The sequence below is a fragment of the Crassostrea angulata genome, chromosome 9 (genome assembly GCF_025612915.1).
Source record: "Crassostrea angulata isolate pt1a10 chromosome 9, ASM2561291v2, whole genome shotgun sequence".
Taxonomy (NCBI): domain Eukaryota; kingdom Metazoa; phylum Mollusca; class Bivalvia; order Ostreida; family Ostreidae; genus Magallana; species Magallana angulata.
Genome location: NC_069119.1, coordinates 14,481,236 through 14,500,840, shown reverse-complemented (window position 1 = coordinate 14,500,840; position 19,605 = coordinate 14,481,236).

Sequence of the window (19,605 nt, the reverse complement as noted above, 5' to 3'; positions counted from 1 at the left end):
TTGATAGTCACGTGTAATTTGTTGATAATTCTCCCGAATAGAGGTCATCAACAAATTTCAATATTGCAAGGGCATACCCTTGTTTGAATTAAAAATCTAAATGATAATTAAATTCTTATTTTCTGGTAGATTCTGAAAAGTGCTAGTGCTTTGTATAGAGTTAATCTTTTATTAGAATAAATATCAATGAAAAAAGCTCCGGTTAGAATTTATATGACCTTCGCTTTATATTTTACGTATTTATCAATTCATTCTATAGATTTTATCGAAGCAGAAGCACTTTTTATTAAATTAAACATTCCCTTGAATCATATATAAAAGATCGTAATGATCTGTTCAGCGTATGCCCTTGTAAAAAGCGGATTTAGATAGGCTCCCCGGTATCAAACACCTATCACTTCTACATTAAACACTTTAAAAATAAATGATACACGCTCTAAAAAATAATCACATGCCGAATCAAAACAAGCATAATAGATAGGATTTAATGGTATTATCATAGTTGTAAGATTATGCTCTGATAATTTATAAAATGCATTTTTCCATGTTAAAAAATTGATTGATCCGCCTCTCTCTACACAAAATATGCGTCAAAATTTACAATATGACGTCACATCGACAAGTGCACCGCGATCAGTCAGCTGTTTATATTTATTGTTGTTGGACTTATTTGACTATAAAGTTGCACGCATAGGTAATTTTCAATGTAGTTTAATGTTTTCGTCCCAATAACTATCGGAAATTACTTTATTTAGTAGCATTTTTGACGACTTGTTGCTTTGAATGATGTCATAGTTAACATTTCCCGTACTTTCTGGTCGGTGCGACCACAAAGTAAACCTTAAAAGTGCTGCGTAATGTAAACAAGGTAACATATTTACCTGTATATAGAATAGAATATTAAATCGTATGCGGAGTGTATACCTGCGTAAGAATTAACTTTTATGCAATATAATATGTTTTTTATGCATCATGTTTTACAGAATCAAAAGTATTTATGATATAATTTTGATTAATTAAAACCAGACTTGAATTTTAGTTGAACCCGTTATTTTCCGTGTGATATTTGAATTTGGGCTGAAATGTTCTAGGCAATCGGCTAGAGTGTGTAGTAATGAAATCGTTCGCAGTATCTGCATCTGCGTAAATATGTATTTAAAGAGACAGTACGTACGGCACATCTTATAAAAAAACCGACTTGAAAGAATGTTCCGATCAGGTTCGGTATTTTTGTACAACTCATGAACGTGTGTACGTTCAGAAAATTACAAAGTCCTCTATGAAATAAATCTAATTATTTCATTAAAATTAATATTTATGTATAACCTATCACATATTTACACCGCAACGTGTTACGGAGTTCAGCCTTCTATACTATTACGCATGCGTATTTACTGTAAACAAAACACATGCAGGGCTCGCGAAGATTCTCCATGACATGTTCGTTGCAAAAAATATGTCTTTTCTACTTGTACTTCTAATAATTGCTCTAAGTTTTTAAAATAACCAAAATTATTATTTTGTAAGCATGTATTTTGCGTGTTTATCATAGGAGTTGCTACAACCTAAATTCATTTTTGTAAATGATGCCCCTTGCGGGGTTATTTGACATATTTATGTCTGTTCATTTAAAAATGAACCGAAATAGGTTAACCATTAATAAATTATAGAGAAAGTGATGATGTGTTCCGTTTAGAGAGTCCCTTCAACCTCGTTTACCATGATGACCGTAGTCGGATGAAGATTTTGTAGTTTTTAGCTCGTGTCAATTACTGTCAATCAAAGTCCACGTGGTACAAATAAACGATGTAAGGTTATTCCGATTTATACGACCCTTGAATTTCCGGAAGCTCATGGTTACGTTAATTAGGTATATGAAATGGATTTCTATGTATTTCAACCATTACAATGAACGTTATTTCTTATTCCCTAACGATACAATAGGTAAATATGAAGTTATTCACACATATGTTTTCAGCTGTACTGTCTGTTTAACTTGTATGTAATATAATTCGTTTTTAATGCATCATTTTCTTATACAGAAAGAAATGTAAGTATGATAGATTTTATATTTAATTTAAACAAGAGTTGGATTTTTATAATTGAACCAGCTATTTTCCGTGTTATTTGATCTCAGGCTGAAATATTCGCGGCGATCGGCTAAGGTGTTCGGAAATAAAAACAATGTTCACAATACAAAAAACTTAAATTGATCATTTAAGCTCATAATTTTAATTTAAAAAATATAATTCGTCATTTTTTTTACATTCTATAAATGATGCAACGATGATTTAAGGACATATCGCATGTTTCTAAAGTATGGGACATTTTACAGTTTTTGGTTTCCTTGTGTATCTAATAATTACTTTTAACAGTTTGTTAACGGTATAAACGCGGTATTTAGCCATAATATCAATTTAAATTATAGCGAGCGCAGCTCGCCGGCGCACAGCGCCGGTGCGAAGCGAGCTCTACCGGCAAGGCGTGTGTGAATAGAAAATTCGGACTATTTGCACATTCATTCAACGGATTCTTTTGGCGTCAGTAAATCGGACCAGTAATGCCTTGTTTTAATCGTCCCAGTAGTTCCCTGTAATTATGGTTTCCCATTTCACACTCTCACGAGAACAAGATAAAAGACTACGTACATGCATTGAAACAACGCCAATTTCCGGAGTTATCGTCCTTTCGAGTGACGTCACAATGGATTTCTTACATATTGATCCGACAGAATTTTTCGGAGTCAGTAAATTTCGACCCACAATGCAATTCCTCAATGTCGGCCGATCTCACTAGACTGGATACTATCTCGCGAGAATCAAAGTAAAACTTTTGAGAAACAGATCAATTGTGTGATTTCCAGAACATTTTTAAGTAAACCAAACAGTATTTTTCGCGTAGTTTTTTCTAGTGTGTTTTCACAGAGACAGACTACACTTGACTGATGTGAACTTTGGCGTCACAATAAGGGGAAACTACTCTAAGTAGTTATTGTAAATCAATACCAAAATGTTCTCAAAATCTTGCAAAGCTAACGAATCGGGACATTTCTTCAGAGATAGGAAACAGCCTTAACTTGCTCTCATTTGGATGAATGCTCACAATTATTTTATTCACTATATTTACGGTAATTTCCAGGAACGTTTTCTAAATGGGGCGTGGCAAAATCATTCAAAAAATCTTCATAAGCAAAAAGAAAAAATAAAATTCTCAAAATCAGAAAAATTTTAATCGGGGTGGGGAATGGGGAGTGCGTGGTATGCCTTTAGCTCTTTAGCTGCTCAAAAGTGTCTTTATTTTCACTACTTTTTACGATAATACATGCTCCCGGGGGATCCATTTTCCTTATGTGATCAACAAATTTGTTTATACGTAAATTTGATTTTTTTTAAACGGGGGAGGGGGAATTTGTGATGAGTCAATTTTTATTTGTAAGTTCAATAAAAATGTCTGGTGCAAGAAAAGAGGAAGTAAACTGCAACGTACATTATGTTGAAATCTTTATTATTCAACAGCATTTTATCTGAGATAAATTCTATATTGGCGTGCGACCAGTAAATAAACAATCTGATTAAAATCAGATCGTTGATCCGTTCCGACAAATTCTGATGTCGCTACACTTTGGTTAGCGACTATCAGAATTTCGGAGCATTACAAAGATCTGATTTTAATCAGATTGGTATATAAATAAATAAAAAATCTTATGAATTATGAATAATGAAAATGTACTGGAAAAATAGGTATATTTATTTTATTTTGCATTCAAATTCATTTACTTTACGTCACTACTTTTATTTTTATTGATTTATCATAATTCATTTTGATCACCTGCTGCGCTCGCCCAAACGGTCGCACCGTAAAACATATTAGCCCTGATCGTTTAAAAACTCCTTAGTTAGCGTGTTACGTGGTACAGTGAGTCACCTTCTTCGAACAGCTGATTGTAAACAAATTGTAGGATAAGCATTATCTTCTTTAAATTTTGACATTTATTCACCATAAATATTGTTTTTCTTTACATGCTGAATAAATTAGAAGAATCTTATTATTCAGTCGTACATGTTTGAGCCACCAGTACGGATAAAAAACGATAATATTGCCGAAGAAGCGACGATGAAGTCGGCAATCACGATCAAATTGATCGAAGTGTAAACATTGTAAAAACAACTAGTGAGGATTATAGCTCAAATAAATCGGTTAAAGGTGTTAATTATATTGAAATCTACAACAGTATCGTTTTTGGCGTTCCTAACGACTCGGAATGTTCATTATTGTAAAACTGTGGTTCACAAGAAGCTTGTTTCTCCGGCTGTAACTGGTCACAACTTTCTAAGGTTGTTTACTCCATATTACACTATATAAATATAAAAGCAGACAAGAACGTTTTCTTTGATTTTTGTTATTTTCTGTAAGATCCCATCTCCGTATTTTTTTTTTATCCATTTACGTATAAATGTATATCAACAAACTTATATTAGTATATTTCTCGCGTTAACATTCAATACCAACAACTCGATCCTTGACTTCTCCCACAAAAAATAAAACTCACAGAAATCTCTTGTACTTAAATTATGATTTCTGCAGAGGTGAGCTATGAACGAAGAAATCATACAAAACCGACGCATACATAAACATTTAGTTTAACAATAACAATAAGAAAACGGCTAATGAACCGAGGCGGTATCCAAAATGGCGGCCCCTTTTGTTATTTTTCTCCGATGAACTTGCGTGTTGTACACAGGCTCCTGTGCATAAACTTCTATTTTTGTCCATTTGAAAAATTATTACGATTATAAATGAAACTATAATTACAAAAATATACCATATAATTAATAATATATGTATTGAATGTTTATTTATAAATCCTCTCGTCGACAGATAGACCTCTATTTGTCTCAAGATTTCCTCATACTTTCGTAAGGGAACAGTCCAAATCTCCATTTTCCGCGGCTAGAACACCCGCAGTAGGTACAAAACAGCATCATGTCCCGTTATCGGCAATTTAGAAGGTGATAATTAGCTTAGTTATCGTTAAAATCCAATCCAATTACAAAGATGGCTAACAGCACCTTCTCGCTCGAGGTTGCATATGACGTCACATATCATGGCGGGTAGATCGAGAGAGAAAATATGCATATCGCGACATTTGAATTTCATCGCTTTCAAACTCACGAATTAGGCACATTATTTTATAAAAACCATATCAAACTTCATTTTTAATGACTATAGAATAAATTTATTTTAAAAATTCCGAAAATTGAAAAACATGCGATATGTCCTTTAACAACTCGGCAATTGTTTCTAAAAAGACATTCAACGTAAATCTTTCTTCGAACGTGTTTTTTGTCAAATTCTGCCATTAACAGTTTATTCGTGAAGATAGTTTAAAGCGATTATACGTTTATCATGAACATCGTTTATCCTTTCCTATCGTGTACCAAACCTATCTTATCGTGCGTATATACTTTTCTATCATGCGTTAATCCTATTATATCGTGCGTGAATTCTCTCCTATCGTTTATCTTGTAAAAACACGTTGCGGATACTGTAACAGCGACAAGAATAGTTACAATGCGCTAAACATAATGCAATAAAATAAAGTATGTTTTATGCATTAAGGGAAATACTGGTTTGAACATATTTTATTGTACAGATGGTATATCAATTAAATAAAAGGTGTGATATAAGAGTTAATAAGGAAATTAAACAATTATAACAAAAGTATATTATTTTATTGCACTGAGGAAACGTACATTTATGAGTTCTTTTAAAAATAGATAAAAGTTAGTCAAATTTTGTCAAAACCTACCCCATAATAATGTTATAGTCATGGTATCAAACATTCCAAATTAAATTGCCTTTATTGCATTTATCAATTAAAAAAATTTCATATGCAGTCATGCCTGTATAAGTAGCATTGCAGTAAACAATAATCTGCGTAAAAGTGTTCTCTAAATTTGTTCTGAAGTACAAGTTACAATGTACCTTATAACTGGAATGAAGCACCAAAGAAAGAATTTTTCTGTGTATAGTTACATCCTCATTAATTCATTTAATAAAATTTTCCATACAAGGTGAACTACGTGAATTTTTACCCCTGTCGATTTTCCATACATGTGAAGGTTACCATGGTAACCACAGCTACTTAGGAGTCTGAGGTCAGTCTGTGCAAGTTCGGGAAGTCCGTCTTCTAAATGTAGATTTGGTCAAGAAATAATTTAAAGCTGTTTAATGATAACTACAACTGTCATTCAGAAAGCTTTACAGTGCATCTTAAAGCAGTTTAGAGCGTGTATATTCTTACACCGAAAAAATGTAGGTTGTTTCACTGAATCGCAATGATTTCTGTCTTGTCATAAATATGTGAATCACAATTACACGTATCATCCAAGCATCGAGCAGCATAAGAAAAAATGCATACAAATACAAATATTGGCTTACGTTAATTTCTTAACATAAAAAAAGATAGAACAACACTACCCTGGGTTTCCACAATAAAATAAACATACATGTACCAAGTAAAAGCAAGACATTCCAGTTTTATTAAAACTGCTGCTAGAATCCTATATTCTTCTTAATTAAAGAGTTATCCACCCGGTTCTCAATAACCCTGCCAAAGTTTTATATGATTTGCACAATGAACAGAACGTTACACCGAAACAACACATAACACAGGAATTTAGCATCTTTTTTTCAATTTAAGCATTGATCGAACTATCGAAAAATGTAAAAATTGAATTTCCACACATACGGTGTAGTGTTGTTCTATTCGGATTTTAATATCATAAAGAACGACAGAGAAAGACTGGCCGAGAAATAAAAGCAAATCTACATACCTTTTAGCGCATAATTGATTAAACTAACATCACATTGTTTTGTACAATTCTCAATAAACCCACAAAAAATACTTGAATATATTTCTTAGATAAGTTACATTACATAATTTGAATCTGTTTACAATGCTTTCCAATCAAATTTACCTGACATTGAACTTTCAGTCATGACGTCATCCATGTGTAAATCTACGTAATACAATCCAATTTGGGGAAAAAATTGGGTCCACTTATTTTTTATTTGTTTTTGGTCTATGTTTCGTTGCTTAAAAATTTCAATATGAATACGATAACTAAGAATGGTGATTCTATGAACTCAGATTCCTTAACACCCGCGCGTCTTTAATCTCTGGCTCCCTAGAAAAAATATCTGGATCCACGCCTAAAAGGGTACGTTTTCTCAAGGGTTTGGTTTATCCTGATACTCGTTTGCATTCCATCTAGCGTTAATTTAAAGCATGATTGTTGGTTTTGCATTGGTGTTCGTTTGTTTTGCACCAGTCTGTTAATTTTGCAAAAAAGGCTGCTGATTTTGTTTTCAGCTGGTCCATTTCACTTCTCCTAGACACCTGATCCAGCATTTATCTTTTCAGAGGTCAAAGTTGCTCTGCTTTGACTTTGTATTTCGTTTTATGGATTTATGAAATGGTTGACAGTTTGTTATGTTTATTTTTTATTGATACATTTATATTCAAATACATGTACATATCGAGTTTATCTGCACAAATAATTCACGAAAGTGCCAAATGTATAGTGACAACATTCTGCTAATAAAAAAAGTATTACTGTCGAATCATTAAATTTCGTGGGGGTCAATTTTCGTGGATGGCTTAAATTTTACAGGTTCGTGGGGACGTAATTTCGTGTATTCTCTTAAACATACAAAGAAAATTTGACTTTTTTACTCTAATTTATTAATTAGTGAAGGATGTTATTTCGTGGATGAGAGGTTCCCACGAATTCCACGAAAATTGAGCCACCACAAAAATCTTATGATATCACAGTATGTTATATAATGTACCAACATTCATCTTAAATTTTCATATGTGATAAATTGGCATGTTTACGTATTTAGTCTTTTTTTTTCGATTGTAATGTTAACCATGATTTAGAAAGAGATTTTGTAATAGGCAACCAAAATTTTAGTGTCATTTGTTGCGTTATTAGTGAGTTACAGAGATTACAATTATTTGTTATATAAACAAAGGGTTTGTTTAAATTTTCAAATGCTGAAGTGAAAATGCCAGTTTTAAACTTAAAATGAATGCGTTAAATGTTTATTTATGCTTAAAATGAACAAGAAGATAGAGAGATATGCTAAACAAAGTTTATTACTGGTATATTGAACCTACGTAAACAAAAACAGGGCACAAGAATTGTTTCATGACAAATAATTGTTAACCCTCTAACTTGCTTATAACACTTCGACCGACTCTAAAATTTCACTCGATCATTAGAAATGCATTCTTAAATTACTGTACATGTAAATAATAAAAATACAAAAATAGAATTTGACCAAAGCCGTGACCATGTTCCATTGAATAAAGAATTATTTTATTTGTTGGGGGTTATTCTATTACCCTGTTTCAGTTACTTCAGTTTCTATTATATGAATTGATAAGTCCATCAATTTTGTAGGGAGGGGCTGTATGTGCGTCTGTGCATGTGTGCGGTGAGTGTATGTCTTAATAATTGCATGCAGAAGTGCGTAGAGTTTTAAGACAAAACCTCAGGTTTGTTGGTTTAATTCTTCTTTAGAGATGTATGATTTTGAAAAACATGTGAGAACGAAAGCAAAAAAGGTATGCTCCCATTACTTAACTTCTTTCACGTTTTGGAATTAATGATGGAATATGTTTGAAAGGTGTCTCCGTATAGTAATTGTTTTAAAATAGTTGAATGAAGATAAACATACACATTTACACTATTGTTCAATTTACCAGGAACAACTTGCAATAGCTAAACTGGTACATGTATGTATATTTCTAGTATTTAATTCTATTTTTTTTTATTATCTGTACATTTGTATATACACGAAATAAGATGTTAATTAATATTAATATTTTTAAAAAAAATGTATAAAGTTACAACCATTTTTACAACTTTTAATTCTTTTATTGTTGTGCTGTTACGATAGGCAATATTGTTTTTTCCATCGGGTTCGAAATTCAATTAATTTCTAGGGTATATATATTTGACTTCTTTACTGAAGAGCGTTAGTCCGTGCAGTTTTACCGCCAATGTATCTGTATTTTGCAGTCAGGTCACAAATGTAAGTTTACAAATTATTTGCTGTTTTAATCAAAGTTTACTAATTGTTATATCAATTCTCATTTGTTATAACATTAAAGTCTTTTCTAAGATACCGTAGTATTTACATCTTAAGTGAAGTTTTTATAAGTATCGATAAAGTTGCATAGTATTGTAACGAGTAAACACACATAATAGTTATTTGTGTATTGCATTAATGTTAAACATTTATAGTATTTTCTGTGTTTGCGGAACATGCTTTTTGGGTAATGATATATGTATTGATATTTTTCCTTTCTGTAATATTATAGCTTCTTACCCTACATACACAAGTACGCACGAATAAAGTTGATAGAAAAGTGCTCGTGTTCGGGTTAGCTATGCACAAGGCATTATAGTAAGAAGATTTCGTATACCATGGCATCAAACCCTGATGCAGGAGAAACAGATACTGTACGGGAACCTGCTTTGTTGGAGGAAAAGAAACCTGCTCCAGGACAAAACGAACAGCCTGATCCAGGACAAAACGAACACTCGGAACAGCCTGATCCAGGTAACGTCAAAGACCCTGATCCAGGGATAACTGAAATTCAGCAGAATCCTGATATAGGACAGTTAGACCATAAAAAAGATCAACAATCTCTTCATGAAGCAGATGAGAAAATTATCGATGCCATCCCGAAATCACTCGGAGCAAGAGCACGAACAAAAACGGCAGCAGGTAAAGGATTTTACCAAAGTCAGCTTCATGATTTTCAAAAAAAGTTACAAAAACATTGGACAAAGATGGAAGATTTATTGATAAATCTGGACAGAGCTGAAGTTGGTGATTTACAGAGACTTAGGAAGATAGAAGATGAGTTCGTACCAAGCACAATGCTGTGTTCAAAGATTTTATGTTATTTCTTACTCGAAATAGTGACAAAGAAATGATCCGAAAAAGTGAAATTGAATTTGAAAGAAAAGAGACTGTAGTTACCTCAGTATTAACTCGCCTTCAAGCATTGAAATTAGAAGCCGCTGAAGTTTTATCACAGAGAATTTCAGACAGTGAATCATCTAGTGCATCCTCTCAACGATCCTTTGTTAACAAAAAGGACTTAACAGAACAATATGTGTCGCAACATTTTAGTGATCCAAAACCAATTGAAGATCTCTATTTGAAAACAAAATTGAATAAAGAACAATATTGTGAATACAAAATCCCACGAGAAAGGGAACCATTTTATGCCGAATCATTGTGTTTAGAAAAACCTAGAGAAAAACTGAAAGTTCAGGCAACACCAAAGCCAAATAGATTTTATGATCAGGATCCTCCTGTTACAAACAATCCAAACTCCCAACTACACAGCACAGTACAAGACGACTCGGTTCTAGGAGGACTTGTGCAATTTCTCCTCAAGAAAGACTTACTATTAACCAGATTTTCCAAGTTCAATGATAGTCCTGAAACATTTATTGTGTGGAAAACTAGTTTAAAGAGCATTGTGGGTCTGATGTTAAAGACTTTGTAAATAGAAACTTTTACGTAGATGATGGTTTAGTGTCCCCACCGTCCCGTGAAAAAGTTATAGATTTGATTAAAAGAACCAAAACAGTGTTTAAAGAAAATGGCAATTTACGGTTACACAAGATTGCCTCGAATGATAGAGAGATTTTGAATAGTTTCGGTGAAGAGGACTTTAGAGATGTACACTTTGGAGAAAACGTAGTCTTACCCCTACAGCATAGTCTCGGTTTATCATGGGACTTAAATCATGACAGTTTCTTGTTTGAGATTCAAGACAGTGAAAAACCAAACACTCGGAGAGGGTTACTTTCATTCCTGAATAGCATTTTTGATCCGTTGGGCTTTTTGTCACCTATTACCTTGTCCGGGAAAATCCTTCTTCGACAATCAGTTGGTGCCTAATGGGATCAACCATTATCAACCACAATAGATCACAAATGGAAAGAGTGGAAATCATCTCTACAGTGTTTCTACGTCAAAATCCTAACAAAGCCATAAAAGTCTACGCTATACTGGATGATCAAAGCAATAGAACACTCATTTCTCCTAGACTTTGCGATCGTCTGGATGTTCAGGGCCCTTCCACCCAATATTCTCTGTCATCGTGTTCAGGAACTACAACTTTGACAGGAAGAAGAATCGAAGGACTGTGTGTTCAATCAGTGCATGAAGATTGTCAATATGAACTTCCAATAACTATTGAATGTGATGATATTCCAAATGAAAGATCGGAAATCCCTACTCCAGATGTTGCTCGTTTTCATTATCATTTGAATTCAATTGTCAATGAGCTTCCACCAATAGAAAAAGATGTAAACATTGAACTATTGATTGGTAGAGATGTTCCAGAAGCCCATCATGTGTTTCGTCAGATTACTGGATCAAAGAAAACTCCATTCGCTCAAAAGCTAGGATTAGGATGGGTCATAACCGGAGATGTATGTCTCGGAAAAGTTCATCGCCCAGACCTTGTTCGTGTGATGAAAACCTCCGTTCTTAACAATGGACGTACGACACAATTTAATCCATGTGAAAATCATTTTCAAGTGAAAGAACATCAAGCTTTAGACACATATGACACTTTGTTTCAAAAGTCCCCTGATGATGACAAAATTGGTTTGTCTGTAGAAGACCGTAAATTTCTTTCACTTATGGATGAAGAATTTCAGAAGGATGAAAATGGAAAATGGATTGCTCCGCTTCCTTTTCGTTCTCCGAAACCCATGATGCCAAACAACCGATCTCAAGCATGGAGAAGAGCTCAAATTTTGGATGCTAGCTTAAAGAAAAATGAAGTGAAAAAGACTCATTTTATTGAATATATGAAGAAAGTGTTTGATACTGGTGCTGCAGAAATAGCTCCTGTTCTCGATCATGAAAGCAACAATGAAATGTGGTATTTACCCATTTTTGGTGTATACAACTCTAAGAAACCTAATCAAGTTAGAGGAGTGTTCGATTCGTCCGCAGTCTATGAAGGACATTCTCTGAACAAAGTGTTGATGACTGGACCTGATCTTACAAACAGTCTTATTGGAATATTATTGCGTTTTCGCCAAGATCGATATGCTGTAATTGCTGATATTGAACAGATGTTCTACCAGTTTTACGTGAAAAAAGAACACAGAGACTTTCTTCGTTTTTTCTGGTATAAAAACAATAATCCAGATCTTCCTCTTATTGAATACCGAATGTGCGTTCACGTGTTCGGAAATGCACCGTCTCCTGCCATAGCAACATATGGATTACGAAAAACTGTAGAGAATAGTGAATGGTTACAAGGACCTCAATGGCTTTTAGAACAACATGAAGAAAATGAGGTTAATATGAACTATAACTTTCCATTGATAGATCCACAGGATGACAAGGAAATTCGTCCAGATGTACAAGTCATGAAAACCACCACTAAAATGTCAAAGAACTGTATAACTGAACTTGCAGAGAAATTTTCTAATTGGAAAACCTTTATCAAATTTGTCGCCTGTTTAAGACATGTCATCAAGTCTTTCAAGCACAGAACTCATTCTTGTTCTGGATGGCATATGTGTGAAAACAGTATCAGTGTACAATCCTGTCAGGATGCTGAAAAATTTGTGTTGAAAGAAATACAGAAAGAGTGTTTTAGCAAAGAAATACTCTCTCTACAAAATGGAAAAACTGTTTCAAAGGATAGTCGGATTTCAACCCTTTCCCCATTCATTGACAGTGAAGGTTTACTTCGCGTAGGTGGGAGACTTAATAATGTGAAGAATGTGTTACCTATTGGAGAAATCAATCCTATAATATTGCCAAATAAACATCATGTTTCAACACTCCTGATTCGATTCTACCATGATTCAGTTAGACACCAAGGAAGACATTTTACAGAGGGAGCGCTTAGAAAGAATGGCCTCTGGATTATTGGTGCAAAACGTGAGGTGTCTTCATTTATTCACAATTGTGTCACGTGTAGAAAACTTCGTGGAAAATTCGAATTACAGAAAATGGCTGATTTACCCTCTGACAGAATTACTCCTGGTCCTCCATTCACCACAGTAGGAGTGGATACATTCGGTCCATGGACAGTTTTAGCAAGGAAGACACGTGGTGGAGTAATAAACAATAAACGGTGGGCAATCATGTTCAGCTGTTTAACCACACGAGCCATACATATCGAAGTAATAGAAGAAATGTCTAGTTCTTCCTTTATCAACGCCTTACGACGCTTTGAAGCAATACGTGGTCCGGTCAAAGTATTTAGATCAGACAAGGGTACAAATTTTGTAGGAGCAGCAGATGAATTAGGAATACAAACTCTGAATGTTGAAGATGGTCCGGTTAAAAAACATCTTCGTGAAAATGGAACAGTTTGGATATTTAACTCTCCTCATTCTTCGCATATGGGTGGCTCCTAGGAGAGGATGATTGGTCTGACAAGAAGAATCCTTGATGCGATATTACTTGATCTAAATTCCAAACAATTAACACATGAAACTTTGACAACGTTTATGGCAGAAGTGTGTTCAATTATTAATTCAAGACCTTTAGTGCAGATTTCATCTGACCCGGATTCAACTTTAGTTCTTAGCCCTATGATGCTGTTAACTGGAAAAGTGAATTACTTACCTGTGATACCAGAAAGTGATAACATCAAAGATATGTACCGCGTCCAGTGGAAACATGTACAAGTTCTCTCCGAAATATTTTGGAAACACTGGAGACAAGATTACTTACAGAACCTTCAACCCAGACGGAAATGGAGAGATGATCGACAAAACTTAAAAGTCGGTGACGTTATTCTTTTATAAGACAGTGCAGTACATCGAACAGACTGGCCTATTGGTGTTATAACAGAAACATACCAAAGCAGCGATGGTAAAGTTCGTAAAGCTCGCGGTCGCGTCCATAAAGACGGACCAAATGTGATGTACACGCGTCCTATTAGTGAAATGGTGATGCTGAATTGTTGATCGTGAAATTTGTGTTCCACAAAATTATAATGAACCTCCACATCTGATGACTGGTAACTATGTTCCATAGTGTATCTTTGATTGTGTTCCACAATGAATGATTGTTCTTAAACCATGTGAAATTTCATATGATCATTGCAAGTGTCCATAACTTAAGTTTTTAACCATGTTCCATGGTGAAGATATAAAATTTGCAAATATGTTCCATAATGATATTTTTGAAGTATCTTTGTATGATTATTACCCATGTTCCATGGTAAATATATTTTGCATTCATGTTCCATGAAATTTCTGCACTATCTTTGTTTGAAAGCATTCCGCTATGAATTCTATCAGTTTATACAATTTTTTATTGGTAATATTTATTTAATATTAGGCGGGGAGTGTGCTGTTATGATAGGCAATATTGTTTTTTCCAACGGGTTCGAAATTCAATTAATTTTTAGGGTATATATATTTGACTTCTTTACTGAAGAGCGTTAGTCCGTGCAGTTTTACCGCCAATGTATCTGTATTTTGCAGTCAGGTCACAAATGTAAGTTTACAAATTATTTGCTGTTTTAATCAAAGTTTACTAATTGTTATATCAATTCTCATTTGTTATAACATTAAAGTCTTTTCTAAGATACCGTAGTATTTACATCTTAAGTGAAGTTTTTATAAGTATCGATAAAGTTGCATAGTATTGTAACGAGTAAACACACATAATAGTTATTTGTGTATTGCATTAATGTTAAACATTTATAGTATTTTCTGTGTTTGCGGAACATGCTTTTTGGGTAATGATATATGTATTGATATTTTTCCTTTCTGTAATATTGTAGCTTCTTACCCTACATACACAAGTACGCACGAATAAAGTTGATAGAAAATTGCTCGTGTTCGGGTTAGCTATGCACAAGGCATTATAATTGTGTTTCATAAAAAACCTGATTATGGCACCATATTTTGTTATATTTGAGAGCTGGTTATTTCGACGAATTTTTTTTGTTTTCGTAATTCAGTTCTAGAGCCTGAGGTTGAAATATTTTTATTTTAATCATTGTAATTGTTGAATTCACAGCTAAAGAGAATACAGCTATGTGGTTATCAAAGTTTTCAAATCAGGTTGAATTAAGTGTTTATTATTTTAACTTTACGCGATTGCACCTATTGAAATCTGAAAAAAATAAAACTTTGTCAAACATTCTTATTGACATTTACTGCATTTTGCCTGCAGCTATAAAATTAATCCAATTTGACATGTGTTTTTATATTTCATGAAGATTTCACTGTTTTTTTCTTTGTTTTCTTTTTAAATTTTACTTTTTGATCTCTACCATTTTTAAATGTTGTCAAATGTTTGGTATTATTTGAAGATAAAATTATATAAAATAGAGATTTGAGCACGCCTACCCGAAGCAATTTCACAAGATTTTGTGTAAATTGTGACAAATTTGGATGTATTTTGCTTATATATGTTATGCGGAGTGTACTGCACCAGTCCTGAGTTTGCAATTTTGTTTAGCGATGAAATGCAAGCTCAGACTATAACACGCCAATAACTCAAAGAATGACACTCAAATATAAGTTGCCTTTCAAAAATTGCTTTACGGAAGCATTTTTGAAATTATCAGAATCGTGACCTTGCCCCTTTATCAGAAAGGATAACAAATTTGGTTCAAATTTTTTTTAAGCATGCCTGGGAATTAATTCATCTTAAATTCATCCTTTTTATTGGTTATTTGATGTAGAGTAAAAAATCAGTTGTAGGGAGATACATGTAGCTACAATGGAGAAACAATTTGGATGAATCGTCACTTTCGTGTTCCTGACACTGACCTTCTGTTGCTGGCTGACTGCCCTGGTCGCACCTGGATGATGTTTGTTTGAGGTCAAGACATCCTCTTCATCTTTTCTGTCTGTAAGTTCTATATCCTCAACCACTCTTCAGAAATAGCCAGCCCCCCCCCCCTTTTGAAACACACACACAAAGCCAGGCAAAAACTTATTATTTTTATGAATGAAGAATGTAAAAATTAATTGGGATTGACTAAGTTCTAATTTTAAAAAAAAAATCATGTTTAAATGTGAATAAAAATATATGTACATTGATCTAAATAAACAAAATTCAATTTAAATTTTTAACTTTGACTTAAATTTTTTTACAGAATGTTCTCTTGGGACAATAATACGAAAATACCTTCACTGAAAAAAAGGTAACCATATGTTCATGTACATAAACATGCAGGCTTTTTAAGACTTTTTTGTTATGCATGAATATGAGAAATATATACATGTAAAACTAAAAGTTCCTCAGAAATATCAATTACTTCTTTCTTTTTTTTGTTATCGAAGTCTCTCCCTCTCAAAAGTATACGTAGCCACAATTCACAATGAAAAATGTTATTATGATCTCAGAATCCCTTGACATATCTTTATTCCGATTTTCAAGTTTTCGACGGAAGTCAACGTGGGTCTTTTCTTCATTAACGTTTGCATAAATCGCCAGTTTACTTTTCATAGTTCCTAATAAATAGCGTTACTATTAACTGAATAAAAATGCACGAATTCCCTTTTCATTTAACAACACTTTCATCATATTTTTGCTAACACTTATTTCAAACTATGCGTTCTTTTAAATATTTCAATTTGTATTTTTTCATCTTTCTAAGAATACGAAAAGTAAATTGGCGATTCCCGTTTCATCTTACTTTTACAGCTGGGTTGCTAGAAATTCAAGGAGAAAGCGTACTTGCCCTGGCTCTGTGCACAATAAGCGCTCTGTTAGTGATGATTCCTGCTCGGTCCAAGTCAAACAGATATGTTGTTGCATTGGTTCTCATGTCTAATGCAGGTAATACACTATTAGAAATAGGTTGATTTAACTTATATTTTCAAATCTAAAAAAGCTACATATTACCAAATTCATTATCTTTTTAACGTTCATTTTTGCCTGTGCAATAATTACATAATAAATAAATAAATAAATACATTGTATTTCAATTTCTATTTTTATATCTTCTAAGTCATGAGCAGTCAAAGCCCAAGTAATTAAATATTCATCATGTACATGTAACAACAGAAAAACCAGGCATCCATCCCTGTTATGTTGCTGCGTGTTTGGGCAACGTTAGACGATCACGCAAACAAATGGCCGCTTTAATGCAAATATTTAACAATCTTTTTAAAAAGATGATTAAATCGATAAAATTCAACTTTTTTATGAAACAGCTTATTAATAAGATTTTATCATTGTATGAGTTAGGGGCTTTTTATCCCTAGTATATTACAGGTATTTTTTTCTTTTTATAAAATGAGATCTTTCTATATACATATGTAACGGGAAAATAACATATTTAAAACTCATAGTGAACTTTACGTTATATATCTCTTGAGTTCTTAGAGCTCTAGTTGGTAAGGCGTTCTCGCCCTGACTCTGTACTGTGCATTATAAGGGGTCTGTTAATGATGATTCCAGATCAATCCAAATCAACCAGGCATCTTAGCTAGTTTAAACTCCATTTTTATTACAGGTAAATCACTACTATTTTTTTCAATTTTAAACTTAATATGTATCAAAACAGTGATCATTTTGACAATTAACGAGGCCGAGTACAGAACGAGTACGCACGCTTTTGCGCAGCATATCATTTGTATTGTGACGTCATCTTTTTGCTTTGTTGACGCCATGGCGTAATAGTTTCAACTGCAGATATTCAGCGAAATTTGTTGAAAATAGCTCGCTTGATGCGTAAAATTGATATTATATTGTGGAATAAACATTAATATCTCAAAGTATAAGCTATATTTGGGCTCGGGTCGAAAACGTGAAGAGGGTTCAGCAAGCCTAGCCCTTTGTCACGTGTTCTTAACCCGCCTAAATATTGCTTAATTCGTTTATTTCAAGACATTAACCATGTATTTTATATTAATGACCCTTAATTTATGATGTTATATATTTATTTATTACAGTAAAACACGGTTATAGCGAACACGCTTATAATGAGTTGACGCTTACAGCGAAGTGAATTTCATTCCCCAAGTCTCTATTTCATGTTGTAAACTTGACGGATATAACGAATTACGCTTATAACGAAGTTAAATTGTCCGTCCCTGGGACTTCGTTATAAGCGTGTTTTACTGTATTTAAATATGTCTTAATGATTTAGTAATACAATAAAGATCACCACTTCCGTCTTTGTCGAATAAAAAATAGTCATTATCTGGCAAACTGGGAAATTGGGCATACACAAAATAACTTTGATAAGACCCCTGGAACAAACCAGGAGGTAAAAGGTTTTTTTATTTGACCATTTGATGCCTTTTAGCAATAACTTTAATATGTAGAACAGAAAAAGAAATCCCTAGGGCGGAAGTTTAAAAAATGTGCAAAATTGGTACATTTCAAGCAAAATCCCATAGGGTCCTCTGTTAAAAATTAACAAACTTTGAAATGGCCCCTTAACCAAACGGTGTGGTAAATGTCTTATTTTTTTTTATCTTAAAATAATAATTATATCAGTAGAAATTCTTCTCAAAAAATTCATTCAAAAATCTAGGGCAGAAAAAAATTAGACCCGGCCTCGTTAAACCACCTTAACACAGTGCTATATTAGTGCCCCTCAAGGGATGGAGTTCTGAATGTGTTTCAGGCAGCTTTATTTACTTCCTCACTAATTCTTACGAAAGCATGCATATTAGCTTTAATATTCTTATGATTTTAGAAAAATGAAGCATTTATGATGTGTTTGTTCTAACTGATTTTACAGCTGCATGTACTACCAAATAAATGCCTCTTATAAAGTGCCTTTATCAGTTATAACAACTTTTAAACGGTTTCATATTTAGATCAATTGAATTTTCGTAATTAAAAACTTTTTAGGCTTTTCACTTACAAGATTTTAATAAACTTCCTAATAAAAACTTTACGACAACTATGTTTCTGTCAGCTGTTTTGATAAAAATATTGATCAACAAAATTAAGAAGAAAATCTTGCAATTTTTTTTTTTTTTTATAAAATGTATTCATTACTGAGTAAAACTTGTATTAACTTCTATTCACAACAAAAACGTAAACAAACGTAAGATATATTAGTGATCAAAATACACACAGTTTTAGTTTTGATTTGCAAATTCATTATAACCTTTATATAAAGCGATGTCATAATCGTAATACAATCATGGCCGCCTATACATCGTGGGTGAATATTGATATGAGGCGAAATAGCGCGGTACCTCTTTTTGTCGTTTGTTAACAAACTTCGTTCATCATTTTTAAGTTTAATTCAATGCATCTATGATTGCGTACTAGCATACTAGAAGAAAGAGCGAAAACAACAGATTTCTTTTGAAGCTTCTCTTTTCATACATTTTCAAATTTCCATTATTTTTTAGTGCCTTGTATGTATATTTGTTTCTTAAACAAACGTGTTACCCCTTAATACCCCCTCCCGTGTTCGTTTTAAGGGTACAACCAAACTTAGGCTTTTGAGTATCTTCAAAGTCTCTTTTCCATATATAAAAGCGATTTTATTTATTTTTTCTCCCATTTTTCTCTGTAATGGACTTCTAAATCCTGACT